Below are 15,517 nucleotides of genomic sequence, written 5' to 3'. Positions count from 1 at the left end.
AATCTTTGAGCTTATACAACACAGAGAGGTTAATAGATGGCCCTAAGGAGAACCATAGACAAGGACTGAAAAAGTCCTCGGAGCACAGAGTCCCAGGAGCCAAGGTTTAACCAGCTAAACAGGTCTACAGAAGAGGTGTCACTTATCTGATGAAAAATTTTACCTGGTCTTTAAGATCTTTTAGATTTTGAGTAACACAGAAACAGTATTTTTCATCAATTGTGCCACTGAGCCTCCTGCTGAGCAGTCGGGCATCAAGGACGCTCCTCTTTCGGAGTACCACTGAAGATAAACCATTTACTTCAGTTTACTTCGGCTCAGCCAAGGAACGGAGAACGTCCCCATCCCCATGTTAGAGCACTGTAGGATTTCCTTCCCTTCTGACCGCCTCGCTCCTGGTATACGGTGGAAAAAGCTGCTCTCTGGCCCCCAGGTAAGGGGCGCAGCCCGGTGCAGGATTCAATACATAGTAAAAGCAAAACGCCAGGCATGACAGACAACAGTGCCGTGACTCGGATTCGAACCGAGGTTGCTGCGGCCACAACGCAGAGTACTAACCACTATACGATCACGGCGCGCCACAGTCCCAGGGACAGCTTCTGCCCTTGCTGTATGCATTTTCATGTAATATCATTCCAATTATGTCGCTGCTTTGTCCTTGCACAACTGCGGGTACTCCTGTTCTTCTCTCCTCTATGCATGCTCTTCGTTTTACACCCCCCTTCCTTCCTTTCAATTCTGATATATGATTTAAAAAAAAAAAATCAAACGAAAAAATTTTCATCTCCCCAAATCTGACCCACGCCTCTGCACAGGCCTCCTGGGAAGTCTCATTGTCCTCGTCCACGCTTCCGCCTCTTCATCTTTACCCCTTTCCACCATCCCTCACCCCCTTTTGCCGGGTCCCTCCCGCCACCGGCCGCAGCCGAGCCGAGGGGAGTGAGTGGAGCGCCGGCGGCGCAGATGGTCGGGTGAAGGCGGAGCAAACGGGAGGAGCCGTCCGTCACCGGAGTGCACGGGGCGTTCAGCTTCCCTTGGGCCCCACTCGGCCCAGGCCCGGGGGGTCGCGGCCCCAGGCGTCTCCGTGGTGCTGGCAGCTGAGGCGGGTGTGGAGCAAGGCGGGGCGAGGCCGCTTGGCTGCCCTTCTGCCTCCGGAATCACGCAACGCTCGGGTCTCAAAGGCGACGCACACGCTGCGCCGACTCCGCCTGTCGGGTTTTCCGAGGCTCTGGAGCCGGCACTGCTGTCCTGCAAGGGCGGGTGGCTCGGCCTAGCGTTGAATCAGCGCCTGCTCTGTTGGGGGGACTGTCGTGGGACTTCTGCGTGTCTCTGTGGCGCAATCGGTTAGCGCGTTCGGCTGTTAACCGAAAGGTTGGTGGTTCGAGCCCACCCAGGGACGAGTGTCTCGCCTTTTTAGGCTGTAGACGTGTTTGCAGTTGTTCCTACTCTGCACGTCCTCTCAAGGTAAAGGCGGAGAGAGGCCTCCTCCGCTGGTACCCTCCTGTTCTCTGTGTCTTGTGCCCAAAGGGGGCACCTAAGTCAACATCAAAGGTCATCACAGGTCCTCGCGGAAGAGCTCGGGAGGAAAACAGGTCTCTGGGAGTACGGAAATCCCTGAGAGAGTACACACATCGTCGTGACTCGAAGTTCTTTTTCACAATGTAGTTTCTTCCATCATTGGTTTGGACTGGTATTTAACCCTTTCCATACACTTTTTAAATTCACCTCTTCCAGCCTGGGCGACGCTTTGGGCTCTGAGGCCTGACCACAAGGGAACTGGTCTGTCTGCCCTTCTGGTGTAGCTTTAGCACTGTGTGCGGCAGAGCCAAGGACATGCTCTTTCCGGACCTCGGTTTCCTTCTGAGTAAGGGGCGCCCTTGGCTCTCAGCAGGTGAGGAGCGGAGCCGGTCTGCGCCCTGATCGCTGACCTGGCTCAAGCGGCTCTCCTGACAACGGCACGTGTACAGGCTCCTTTTCGTGCCCAGACCAGCTTGACCGGGGGAGCACGAGGCTCCGTCTCCGTGCCTTTGCCTGGAGACCCGGCTTCTTCGGTTGGTTTTCTTTTGTTCCGTCACGCAAATCAACCAGATCCGCAAGTGTGCTGGGAGGGGGAAAGCCAAGTGTGCTTCACAGGAAAGAAGTTCTTGGTTTTGAGAGACATGCTACCTGTCAGCCTGTAGAGAAGATTTCGGCGACAGATGAGAAGGTTAGGGGCTCTCTGGATCTCAAGGTAGGCTGAAGTCAGCCTAGTCCTGCGCCCGCCTTGGACTCACTGACTGTGTCCTGGTCTCCAATGTGACTCAGAGCAGACAACCGAGGCCGGTTTCCTAGCGCTGAGTAATTGAAGTTGTGCCACGTTTCTTGTGAATGGAAAATGCAGCTGCGGCTGCACCTCCACGCCCCCTCCCCTCCTTTTGTTTTTCAAAGGAGAAGGTAACGTTCAGGAAAAAGCAGCATGTTTTCGCTCGGTTTTGGGCCGGAGACCGTCCGTGTGAGAGGCAAACAGGATGACCACTACACTACAGAAACAAAGCACGTGGCAACAAGGATATACCTAAGGAAACCTTAGGTCCTGCCACAACCGGTCGAGACACACCCTTTTTTAACTGAAAAATGTCCCAGGAAGCACCAGAGTCCTCGGGCAAGGAGACTGCTGCTCCGGAGAGGCCGTGGCTCAGGGTTTCGTGCCAGCCCCGAAGCGGGGACCCTGGGACCACACAGTTTGACTTCGGGGTCCCGGATCACACACAGGGTTTCCACTTTCAGGACTAGGCGCCCCTGTGCAGGAGTCGCCCCGGCTGATCCCAGCTCCCGGAAGCTGCAGGAGCCGGCGGGTGGGTGCGTCTGAGCCTCATGCGCCCCCCGCCGCCCAACAGTGTGGACGTCGCCCCTGCAGGGCTGTGGACCTGCGCCTCGGTGCCCTTTTCATGCCCTTTTCAGCGGTCTCTCGGCTGTCGGCAAATGACCGGTGCTTCGAAATCTCCGAGAAACCCTAGGACCAGCTCTCTCCTCTGCTCTAATGCGCCGGACCTGCGCGTTCTTTCCTCGCAAGCCCTTTCGCCTTAGCGCTTCTCTGCTGTCCTCTCAGCAAAAGCAGATCTCTTTGATATCCTGTGGGCAAAAGAGGTCCCTCTGGTTCCTGCCCGGGCTGATTTAAAGCCATTGAGAGAGGCCTGTGGCCGTGATGGCCATGACCACCTAACAGAGTGCGGTAAAATCTAGGCCATGGAACAGAGCGACGGCAAGCATAGTGGCCGAGAGCAAGGGCTCTGAGGCACACTGCCTGGGTTTGAGTGCTGCCTCTCACCATCACAGGGCTGGGACCCTTGGAAAGTTAGTTCAACCTGACAGTGCCTCTGTGTTCTTCTCTGCAACAAGGGATCTTAACAACCTATACTCAGAATCTGAGGGTCATTATGTGGACTAAATCAATTATTACACAGTCAAGCACTGAGGAACCATGCTGGTCATAGGGTAAAGCTCTGAGAAATCTGTTATCATTGTTATTATTTTGTGTTTTTTTCCTACTTCTCATGGTACCACTGCCGACTTTCAACATGCCCCAGAATAAATTAGGACTATATTAGCGACCAGCATCTTGAAAACTAGTTACTTGATGATTTTTTTTTTTTTAAGATTGGCACCTGAGCTAACATCTGTTGCCAATCTTCTCTCTTTTTTTTTTCCCTCTCTTTTTCTTCTCCCAAAAGCCCCGAGTACATAGTTGTATATTCTACTTGTGAATGCCTCTTGTGCTATGTGGGACGCCACCTCAGCAAGGCCTGATGAGCTGTTCCATGTCCGTGCCCAGGATCTGAACTAGGGAATCCCTGGGCTGCCGAACCAGAATGCACGAATTTAACCACTCTGCCTCGGGCTAGCCCCACATGGTGATTTTGATGGTAATTTGACTGACAATGGAGACACCGCAGCAGGGGACTGGACCCAGCTTCATCAGATTCATGGACCTTAGACAGATATGCTGATCCTTTAGCTCACAATAGACTATATTTTGCACATGCTTCTAGCAAGAGCTTTTAATATCCAGTCACATTACTGCAAGTATTATAAGAAACATCCAGCTATGTACCAGAGACTGCATCTTTTGAATTCGGTTTTTGGTTTCATTTTATTTTTAAGAAACTAAAGGAAGAAAATATAACTGATCTGGGAATTGTAGAAGATTTCTTCTTTCAGTTATGATGGAGTATTTGTAGTAAGCCAGCATTCATCTTGAAAACAACTAAATAAAGGATTAAACAAATTCTGTTTGAAGTCTTTGGAGAAATACCAATGCAGCTAGGACCACAGGATCAACTCCAGAGAGAGAGGAGCTCATTGGAATGAAACTATTTCTCTACCTTTTCCCCTTAGGGCATTTGTCACTTGTTGACAAGGAACAAGAGACTGAGAAGCTGGGGAGAGGGCACCTGCTGAGAGTCAGAGAAAACAGCAGCACTTTAAGTCATCTCATGGATCCGGAGAGAAAAGAAGAAGAAACTGATATCGAACCTGAAGTGAGTTCACTCACTCATTGCTCAGCAAGCCAATATCTGACACCAGGGGTAGTGGAAAAAAGTAGGAACTTTATTATTGCACAGCACTGAGCAAGGAGGGAGGGCAGCTAATGCTGAAATCCCAAGCTCCCTGAAAAGCTAAAAGGAAGGGTTTTTATTTAGGGTTTTAGGTAGGGGAGGGGGAGCATAGGGCCCTGCTGGTGAGCAGCTTTCCCACCAGCCTGTATCTCTTTTCGAGGAGGAGATAACGAATCCAGGTACTTGTGCTTGGCAGTGTCTGTTTCCATGGAGGACAGTGGATTCTGGAGCCAGGAAGCCAGGGAGTAGGCAGGGAATGAGTGTTTTGGTTTAACCCCATATATACTTGGTTTAATATAGGGAAACGGATATCAGGGTTGATATCAAAACGACTTGGAGTTGTCCAAGTATTCAGACTTGAGGAGTCAAGATCCTGGAGTGGGTTGGTAAGTGAGCTGGATGCTTGGTACAAGATTTTCCCTGAAAACATTTGCAAATTAAGCAACGTGCATGTAAGAGGCCACAAAGGCAAGCAGAGTGTGGCTGAAAAAGAGTGGAATTTTCAGCAGTATCATGGTGCTCAGGGGATAAAAATTGAAGTTCAGGACTCATCAAAAAGGAGGGGCCAAGGAAATCCCCCAAAGACTCAGGTAGGAGCCCTGGCTGCATACAGCATAGCAGTGTGAGCAAACTAGCTGTAGGCTGATGCTTCCCATGAGTGCAAATAAGCTGCAAGTTGGCTTATTCAAGGATGGATTGGACTGAGGTGATCTGCCCTTCTGCTGTCTGCTGGGGGAGAGGGTGAATAATCTTCAGAGAAAGCTGACATCATTCAAACTATCCATCATTTTTCACACAACAGGTTCATCATTCAATCACTATTCTAGGACTCTAAAGGAACAGAAGCTAGAGAGAAAAAGCAAACCATGGAAACTGGCTCACAAGTGATTGAGGCGTTGAAGTTATCAGACAGAAACATGAAATGACATTTTTAGCTACTCAGAAAATAGATGACACGATAAAAATTCTCTTTCACCAGAGAAAGAGAATCTATTTTTAAAGTCAATGAAAATTATACAAATAATATATGTAATAGTTAGCATTTTAAAAAGTCAATGGATTAGTGTGATACCAGTTTGGACTCACTTGCAGATTGATTATTAACCTGAAAATAGGTATCTAGCAAGAAACTCTCCACAGAGTTGAATCATAGAGATCTAAAAGGAATAAAAATTAAGAAAACAGTGTAAAAAAGGTATGAGTTATGTCATAAAGACCTAACATGAATGCAATTAAAGTCTCAGAGTTTGGAGCAGTCAGAAAATGAGATAGAAACAATATTGAAAGATATTACGGACAGGTAAGGAAAAAACAGTATGATCTATCAAACCATCTGTGCAAGAAGATCTGTGAACTCCAACTAAGATAAGGACAAGACAACTACACCCCAAATGGCTGAACATCAAAGACAGATGAAAAATTCATAGCAGCACCCAGAGGGGAGAAATTCCTACTACACTGACCAAAGACTGGGAGCTGAATTCTCAGCAGAAAAAAAAAAAAAAGACACTATTGAAGGGCTAAGGCTGTAATTTCCAACCCACTATGCACTGCTAATCCCTGACAGAATATCTTTCAAGGGAAAGTGAAGTGAAGACCTGACCACATAAGCAGCAGACCCTAACCAAAGGAAATGCAAAAGGTCACTCTTTAGGCAGAAGTTAAATGATCCCCAGGGAAATGTGGAAAATGAAGGAAGGAATGAAGAGAAATGGATAAGTTAAATACGTGGTTAAGTGAAATAAATATTACTATTCAAATAATAATAATAATGTCTATGTGATTTAAAATAGATGTTGCAGCAAAATTAATGCCAATAACTCAAAAATCAGGAGAGTAAAAGGAATTAAGATGTTCCAAAGTTCTAGCACTGTCTAGGAGATGTAAAAATTCTAATTTATATTAGAGTCTTCACAGATTTTACAGAATACATAAAAGTAAACATATATATGTATATCAGAGTAAAATCAAGAACTAAAGTATTCTTTTAGAGAATTCTGTAGTTTTAAAAAATAAACTTTATTTTTGATGTTAAAAATTTAAAAAGCATACAGCATAACATAATAAATGTATAAAACCTTGTAATTATCAGCCTGACGAATGTATAGAACATTTCCATCAACCCAGGAATTTTCCCTTCAAATTTCCTCAGAGGGAGCCACTCTTCTGTTCTGACCCTTCATGGAAGTCGACTTCCACAGGAGTACGAGAAAGGTACACTAAAAAAGATGTGTTTTAGGAGTTGAAAAGCATTTTTTTTGATAGGCATCTTTTGCTGAACGTACTGTTTGGGGGGATTATGAATGTTATTGCCTCATCTGTAGTTTGGTTGTTTTTCCTGTGGAGTATTAATCCCTTATATGAATATACAATGGTTTGTATATCACTTCTGCCCATGAACATTTGGATTTTGTCCAGCTTTTGCCTAGCATAAATGACATTGCTATGAACAGTTTTGTAGAAGGCTTTTCGGATGTATGCATTCATTTTTCTCGGGAAGTAAATAGAAGCACCTACATTAGTAGGTAACAAGGTAGGTATACTTTTTAACTTCGTGAGAAACTGCCGAATATTAAGAAAGTGCTTGTGCTAAATTAAGCCAATGTCATACACACTAAGATGGGGGAGGACAGAGAAAACTTTAAAAATCTATTTTTTGAGGTTTCTCCTCTTCACCTTCTTCCAAATACTTAATGGCAGCTATGAAGTTGGCTTTGGTCACACCACGTGTCAGCACCAGACTATTCAGGTCTGGCAGCAGAGCCATGGAGAGATACTCCAAGGCAGCCCACCCAAGTCTCAGAATCACAGACGTCAGGTAGGAATAGACGCCAATGAAATGAGGAGGGTCAGGCGATTCCACCCTCCCCAGTCACAGCTGTGCTGCTCTTCAGCTCTGTGCCACTAAAAGCGGTTTCCTGGGCGTACTTACCTTCGCTCTGTTCCATGGCCTAGATTTTACCGCACTCTGTTAGGTGGTCATGGCCATCACGGCCACAGGCCTCTCTCAATGGCTTTAAATCAGCCCGGGCAGGAACCAGAGGGACCTCTTTTGCCCACAGGATATCAAAGAGATCTGCTTTTGCTGAGAGGACAGCAGAGAAGCGCTAAGGCGAAAGGGCTTGCGAGGAAAGAACGCGCAGGTCCGGCGCATTAGAGCAGAGGAGAGAGCTGGTCCTAGGGTTTCTCGGAGATTTCGAAGCACCGGTCATTTGCCGACAGCCGAGAGACCGCTGAAAAGGGCATGAAAAGGGCACCGAGGCGCAGGTCCACAGCCCTGCAGGGGCGACGTCCACACTGTTGGGCGGCGGGGGGCGCATGAGGCTCAGACGCACCCACCCGCCGGCTCCTGCAGCTTCCGGGAGCTGGGATCAGCCGGGGCGACTCCTGCACAGGGGCGCCTAGTCCTGAAAGTGGAAACCCTGTGTGTGATCCGGGACCCCGAAGTCAAACTGTGTGGTCCCAGGGTCCCCGCTTCGGGGCTGGCACGAAACCCTGAGCCACGGCCTCTCCGGAGCAGCAGTCTCCTTGCCCGAGGACTCTGGTGCTTCCTGGGACATTTTTCAGTTAAAAAAGGGTGTGTCTCGACCGGTTGTGGCAGGACCTAAGGTTTCCTTAGGTATATCCTTGTTGCCACGTGCTTTGTTTCTGTAGTGTAGTGGTCCTCCTGTTTGCCTCTCACACGGACGGTCTCCGGCCCAAAACCGAGCGAAAACATGCTGCTTTTTCCTGAACGTTACCTTCTCCTTTGAAAAACAAAAGGAGGGGAGGGGGCGTGGAGGTGCAGCCGCAGCTGCATTTTCCATTCACAAGAAACGTGGCACAACTTCAATTACTCAGCGCTAGGAAACCGGCCTCGGTTGTCTGCTCTGAGTCACACTGGAGACCAGGACACAGTCAGTGAGTCCAAGGCGGGCGCAGGACTAGGCTGACTTCAGCCTACCTTGAGATCCAGAGAGCCCCTAACCTTCTCATCTGTCGCCGAAATCTTCTCTACAGGCTGACAGGTAGCATGTCTCTCAAAACCAAGAACTTCTTTCCTGTGAAGCACACTTGGCTTTCCCCCTCCCAGCACACTTGCGGATCTGGTTGATTTGCGTGACGGAACAAAAGAAAACCAACCGAAGAAGCCGGGTCTCCAGGCAAAGGCACGGAGACGGAGCCTCGTGCTCCCCCGGTCAAGCTGGTCTGGGCACGAAAAGGAGCCTGTACACGTGCCGTTGTCAGGAGAGCCGCTTGAGCCAGGTCAGCGATCAGGGCGCAGACCGGCTCCGCTCCTCACCTGCTGAGAGCCAAGGGCGCCCCTTACTCAGAAGGAAACCGAGGTCCGGAAAGAGCATGTCCTTGGCTCTGCCGCACACAGTGCTAAAGCTACACCAGAAGGGCAGACAGACCAGTTCCCTTGTGGTCAGGCCTCAGAGCCCAAAGCGTCGCCCAGGCTGGAAGAGGTGAATTTAAAAAGTGTATGGAAAGGGTTAAATACCAGTCCAAACCAATGATGGAAGAAACTACATTGTGAAAAAGAACTTCGAGTCACGACGATGTGTGTACTCTCTCAGGGATTTCCGTACTCCCAGAGACCTGTTTTCCTCCCGAGCTCTTCCGCGAGGACCTGTGATGACCTTTGATGTTGACTTAGGTGCCCCCTTTGGGCACAAGACACAGAGAACAGGAGGGTACCAGCGGAGGAGGCCTCTCTCCGCCTTTACCTTGAGAGGACGTGCAGAGTAGGAACAACTGCAAACACGTCTACAGCCTAAAAAGGCGAGACACTCGTCCCTGGGTGGGCTCGAACCACCAACCTTTCGGTTAACAGCCGAACGCGCTAACCGATTGCGCCACAGAGACACGCAGAAGTCCCACGACAGTCCCCCCAACAGAGCAGGCGCTGATTCAACGCTAGGCCGAGCCACCCGCCCTTGCAGGACAGCAGTGCCGGCTCCAGAGCCTCGGAAAACCCGACAGGCGGAGTCGGCGCAGCGTGTGCGTCGCCTTTGAGACCCGAGCGTTGCGTGATTCCGGAGGCAGAAGGGCAGCCAAGCGGCCTCGCCCCGCCTTGCTCCACACCCGCCTCAGCTGCCAGCACCACGGAGACGCCTGGGGCCGCGACCCCCCGGGCCTGGGCCGAGTGGGGCCCAAGGGAAGCTGAACGCCCCGTGCACTCCGGTGACGGACGGCTCCTCCCGTTTGCTCCGCCTTCACCCGACCATCTGCGCCGCCGGCGCTCCACTCACTCCCCTCGGCTCGGCTGCGGCCGGTGGCGGGAGGGACCCGGCAAAAGGGGGTGAGGGATGGTGGAAAGGGGTAAAGATGAAGAGGCGGAAGCGTGGACGAGGACAATGAGACTTCCCAGGAGGCCTGTGCAGAGGCGTGGGTCAGATTTGGGGAGATGAAAATTTTTTCGTTTGATTTTTTTTTTTTAAATCATATATCAGAATTGAAAGGAAGGAAGGGGGGTGTAAAACGAAGAGCATGCATAGAGGAGAGAAGAACAGGAGTACCCGCAGTTGTGCAAGGACAAAGCAGCGACATAATTGGAATGATATTACATGAAAATGCATACAGCAAGGGCAGAAGCTGTCCCTGGGACTGTGGCGCGCCGTGATCGTATAGTGGTTAGTACTCTGCGTTGTGGCCGCAGCAACCTCGGTTCGAATCCGAGTCACGGCACTGTTGTCTGTCATGCCTGGCGTTTTGCTTTTACTATGTATTGAATCCTGCACCGGGCTGCGCCCCTTACCTGGGGGCCAGAGAGCAGCTTTTTCCACCGTATACCAGGAGCGAGGCGGTCAGAAGGGAAGGAAATCCTACAGTGCTCCAACATGGGGATGGGGACGTTCTCCGTTCCTTGGCTGAGCCGAAGTAAACTGAAGTAAATGGTTTATCTTCAGTGGTACTCCGAAAGAGGAGCGTCCTTGATGCCCGACTGCTCAGCAGGAGGCTCAGTGGCACAATTGATGAAAAATACTGTTTCTGTGTTACTCAAAATCTAAAAGATCTCAAAGACCAGGTAAAATTTTTCATCAGATAAGTGACACCTCTTCTGTAGACCTGTTTAGCTGGTTAAACCTTGGCTCCTGGGACTCTGTGCTCCGAGGACTTTTTCAGTCCTTGTCTATGGTTCTCCTTAGGGCCATCTATTAACCTCTCTGTGTTGTATAAGCTCAAAGATTTTAAATGCCTGTCAGCAGCCACTCACAAGCCAAATGGTATCCATCAGGATGGGACAACTGGAAGAACTCAACAACAACCACATAAATTATGGTAACGTGACTACAGGACCCTCAATCCTGATGACTCAACCAGGGGAAACAATGAATATATGATTCTTCTGTCTGACTACATCTATAGTGGTAACTGAGAGTAACACTACACTGGTGGAGCAGGCTGAGAACATGACCAAAAGGGGAAATTGTTAAAGTCAAAGACAAATGGAGATCAGACTTGAAAATTCCCTGAGCAGACAAACCAGTTTCGTTATACAAGCAAGTGTTACTTTAGATTGCTTTGCAAAACAAGTGGACTTAACTAGAGCCACTGCTTGTGAGCAGCTCTGAAAATCACAATGAAACTTAAACTGTTCCCCAAAAGTGGCATGAGGTAAGCGATTTTAACCAGTTCCCTATCACCAGTAAAACTCGAGTGTTATAACCAATCCCTGTGAGGAATAAACAGCCACTGCCTCCTCACTCTGTGAGCTGCTTTATAACAATATGACTCTGAGCCTCATTCCACATTTGGTTTGAGCGCTCCCAATTCCTAAATTGGGCACAATAAACTTTTACTTATGACTATTTCAGTGATCCAGTGGTTTCAGTTCTGCTGTTTCTGCACTTTTGGCACCATCTCAACATTTTCATCTGCCAGATTGGCCCAACCAGAGAACTCCACTTCATACTCTTTTTGTCATAGAGTCCCAAGGAGGGTCCCTAACTTGCTACACTGATCTTTAGGTGCTATGTTGAAAATTGGAGGCTGAGGGAGAGCTGACTTTTTCTGCATATGAAAGAAGAGGAGGAAGAGGCAGAAATACAGAGAGGGGAAAAATAGGCAGGAACCAGAAAACCGATTTTTTTCCCAGTAAATAACTAACTCTTTATTGGTAGATACACTTTTTGAGAGATGAGTTACTATTAATTAATTATATTGCATGCCCATACTAAGTATTTGAAATAGTTGTAGGTTCTTTTGGTGTGACATAGATTCTCTAGGGGCCAGTCTGGTGGCCCAGTGGTTAAGTGCGCACGTTCTGCTTTGGCAGCTCAGGATTCTCAGGTTGGGATCCCGGGTGTGGACACGGCACCGCTTGGCAAGCGATGCTGTGGTAGGTGTCCCACATATAAAGTAGAGGAAGATGGGCACAGATGTTAGCTCAGGGCCAGTCTTCCTCAGCAAAAAGAGAAGGATTGGCAGCAGATGTTAGCTCAGGGCTAATCTTCCTCAAAAAAAAAAAAAAAAAGATAGATTCTCCATCACACGGTCATGTTAAGGTTTCAATCAATATTTTTTTTCCAAGTAATTTTATTGGGATTATAATGGTTTCTAACATTGTGTAATTTCGCGTGTACATTATTATTTATCAATTCCTGAATACACTTCATCGTGCTCACCCCCAGTAGTCTAATTTTTACCCATCACCATACATATGTGCCCCTTTATCCCTTTCACTCACCCCCCCAAACCCCCTTCCCCTCTGGTAACCACTAATCTATTCTCTTTATCCATGTATTTGTTATCTTCCACATATGAGTGAAATCATGCAGTATTTGTCTTTTTCTGTCTCGTTCATTTCAAGAAACATTGTACCCTCAAGTTCCATCCATGTTGCTGCAAATGGGATGATTTTGTCTTTTTTATGGCTGAGTAGTATTCCATTGTACATATATACCACATCTTCTTTATCCATTCATCCCTTGATGGGTACCTGGGTTGCTTCCACATCTTGGCTATTGTGAATAATGCTGCAATGAACATAGGGGTGCATACATCTCTTTTGATCATTGATTTTATGTTCTTTGGATAAATACCCAGTAGTGGGATAGCTGGATCGTATGGTATTTCCATTTTTAATTTTTTGAGAAATCTCCATAATTGTTTTCCCTATTGGCTGAACCAGTTTACATTCCTACCGGCAGTGTATGAGGGTTCCCTTTTCTCCACAACCTCTCCAACATTTGTTGTTTTTTGTCTTGTTGATTACAGCCATTCTGACTGGTGTAAGGTGATATCTCATTGTAGTTTTGATTTGCATTTCCCTAATAATATGTGGTGTAGAGCATCATTTCATGTGTCTGTTGGCCATCTGTATATCTTTTTTGGAAAAATGTCTGTTCAGGTCCATTTTTTGATTGGGTTGTTTTTTGTTGTTGTTGTTGAGTTGTATGAATTCTTTCTATATTTTGGAGATCAACCCCTTATCTGATAAATGATTTGCAAATATTTTCTCCCAGTTGGTAGGTTGTCTTTCCATTTTGTTCATGGTTTCCTTTGTTTTGCAGAAGATTTTTAGTCTGATGGAGTCCCATTTGTTTACTTTTTCTTTTGTTTCCCTTGCCTAAGTAGACATGGTATCAAAAAGATGTGGCTAAGATAATGTCAAAGAGTGTACTGCCTATATTTTCTTCTAGGAGTTTTATGGTTTCGGGTCTTACATTCAAATCTTTAATCCATTAAGAGTTAATTTTTTACATATGGTGCAAGAAAATGGTCTACTTTTATTCTTTTGCATGTAGCTTTCCCAATGCAGTTTTCCCAATGCAGTTTATTGAAGAGACTTTTCTTTCTCCATTGTATGTTCCTGGCTCCTTTGCCAAAGACTAACTGTCTATAGATGTGTGGTTTTTATTTATTTGTTTATTAGGAAGATTGGCCCTGAGCTAATATCTGTGCCCATCTTCCTCTACTTTATATGTGGGACGCCTGCCACAGCATGGCTTGATAAGCAGTGCATAGGTCTGCACCCAGGATCCAAACTGGCGAGCCCTGGGCTGCTGAAGTGGAACATGTGAACTTAAATTCTGGGCCATCAGGCCGGCCCCCCAGATGTGTGTTTTATTTCTGGGGTTTCAATTCTGATTTATTGATCTGTTTGTCTTTTTTTGTGCCAGTACCATGCTGTTTTGATTACTATAGCTTTGTAGTGTCTTTTGAAGTCAGAGATTGTGATGCCTCAAGCTTTGTTCTTTTTTCTCAGGATTGCTTTAGCTATTCAGGGTCTTTTGTTGTTCCATATAAATATTTGGGTTCTTTGTTCTATTTCCATGAAGAATGTCATTGGGATTTTGATTGAGATTGCAATGAATCTGTAGATTGCTTTAGGTAGTATGGACAATTTAACTATGTTTACTCTTCTGACCCATGAACATGGAATATCTTTCCATTTCTTTATGTCTTCTCCAATTTCTTTCAATAACGTCTCATAGTTTTTAGTCTACAGGTCTTTCACCTCTTTGGTTAAGTTTATTCCTAGGTGTTTTATTCTTTTTGTTGTGATTGTGAAAGGAATTGTGTTCTTGATTTCTCTTTCTGCTAGTTCATTGTTAGCGTATAGGAATGCAACTGATTTTTTTAAATTGATTTTGTACTCTGCAACTTTGCTGTAGTTGTTGATTTTTTCTATAGTTTTCTGGTGGATTCTTTAGGGTTTTTTTTTATATAGAGAACCATGTCATCTGCAAATAGCGAAAGTTTCACTTCTTTCTTCCCAATTTGAATTCCTTTTATTTTTTTTCTTGCCTAAGTGCTCTGGCAAATACCTCCAGTACTATATTGAATAGGAATGGTGAGAGTGGGCACCCTTGTCTTGTTCCTGTTCTCAGAAGTATGGCTTTCAGTTTTTCACCATTAAGTATGGTGTTGGCTGTGGGTTTGTCATATATGGCCTTTATTATGTTGAGGTACTTTTCTTCTATACCCATTTTATTGAGAGTTTTTATCATAACTGGATGTTGGATCTTGTCAAATGCTTTCTCTGCATCTATTGAGATGATCATGTGATTTTTTTATTCCTCATTGTGTTAATGTGGTGTATCACATCGATTGATTTGGGGATATGGAACCATCCCTGCGTCCCTGGAATAATTCCCACTTGATCATGATATACTCTCCTTTTAATGTGTTGCTGTATTCACTTTGCCAATATTTTGTTGAGGATTTTCACGTCTAAGTTCATTACTGATACTGGCCTGCAGTTTTCCTTCTTTGTGTTGTCCTTGTCTAGTTTTGATATCAGGGTAATGTTGGCCTCATAGAATGTGTTAGGAAGCGTTCCATGTTCTTCAATTTTTCGGAATAGTTTGAGAAGGATATGTACTAAATCTTCTTTGAATGTTTTGTAGAATTCTCCAGAGAAGCCATCTGGTCCTGGACTTTTGTTTTTTGGGAGGTTTTTGATTACTGTTTCAATCTCTGTACTGGTGATTGTTCTATTCAGATTCTCTATTTCTTCTTGATCCAGTTTTGGGAGGTTGTATGAGGCTAGGAATTCATCCATTTCTTCTAGGTTATCAAATTTGTGAGCATATAGTTTTTCATAGTATTCTCTTACAATCTTTTGTACTTCTGCAGTATCTGTTGTAATTTCTCCTCTTCCATTTCTAATTTTATTTATTTAAGCCTTCTCTCTTTTTTTTCTTAGTTAGGTGCATTTTAAGATTACTTATTTGAGATTTTTTTTTTTTTTTGCTTGTTGATGTGGGCCTATATTACTATGAATTTCCCTATGACTGCTCTTGCTGCATCCCATAAGAGCTGGTATTTTGTGTTTTCATTTTTGTTTGTCTCCAGGTATTTTTAAATTTCCCCTTTGATTTCTTCAATGATCAAATGGTTGTTAAATAGCATGTTATTTAGTCTGCACATATTTCTGACTTTCCAAGTTTTGTTCTTTTGGTTAATTTCTAGCTTCATAGCATTGTGTTCAG

The 15,517-nt window shown here is 46.0% G+C and overlaps 4 non-coding genes across 4 annotated transcripts; 2 read left to right on the top strand and 2 right to left on the bottom strand.

Annotated features, from left to right (window-relative positions):
* Positions 1 to 503: 503 nt before the first annotated feature.
* TRNAH-GUG (transfer RNA histidin (anticodon GUG)) lies at positions 504 to 575 on the bottom strand. The gene has a single exon. It is a non-coding gene; the product is annotated as a tRNA-His (tRNA).
* Positions 576 to 1,325: 750 nt separating this feature from the next.
* Positions 1,326 to 1,399, top strand: TRNAN-GUU (transfer RNA asparagine (anticodon GUU)). The gene has a single exon. It is a non-coding gene; the product is annotated as a tRNA-Asn (tRNA).
* Positions 1,400 to 9,369: 7,970 nt separating this feature from the next.
* TRNAN-GUU (transfer RNA asparagine (anticodon GUU)) lies at positions 9,370 to 9,443 on the bottom strand. The gene has a single exon. It is a non-coding gene; the product is annotated as a tRNA-Asn (tRNA).
* Positions 9,444 to 10,193: 750 nt separating this feature from the next.
* TRNAH-GUG (transfer RNA histidin (anticodon GUG)) lies at positions 10,194 to 10,265 on the top strand. The gene has a single exon. It is a non-coding gene; the product is annotated as a tRNA-His (tRNA).
* Positions 10,266 to 15,517: the final 5,252 nt, after the last annotated feature.

The sequence above is a fragment of the Equus asinus genome, chromosome 25, assembly GCF_041296235.1.
Source record: "Equus asinus isolate D_3611 breed Donkey chromosome 25, EquAss-T2T_v2, whole genome shotgun sequence".
Taxonomy (NCBI): Eukaryota; Metazoa; Chordata; class Mammalia; order Perissodactyla; family Equidae; genus Equus; species Equus asinus.
Note: the sequence above shows the minus strand (reverse complement) of the source record. Positions and strands in the feature narration are given on the sequence as shown.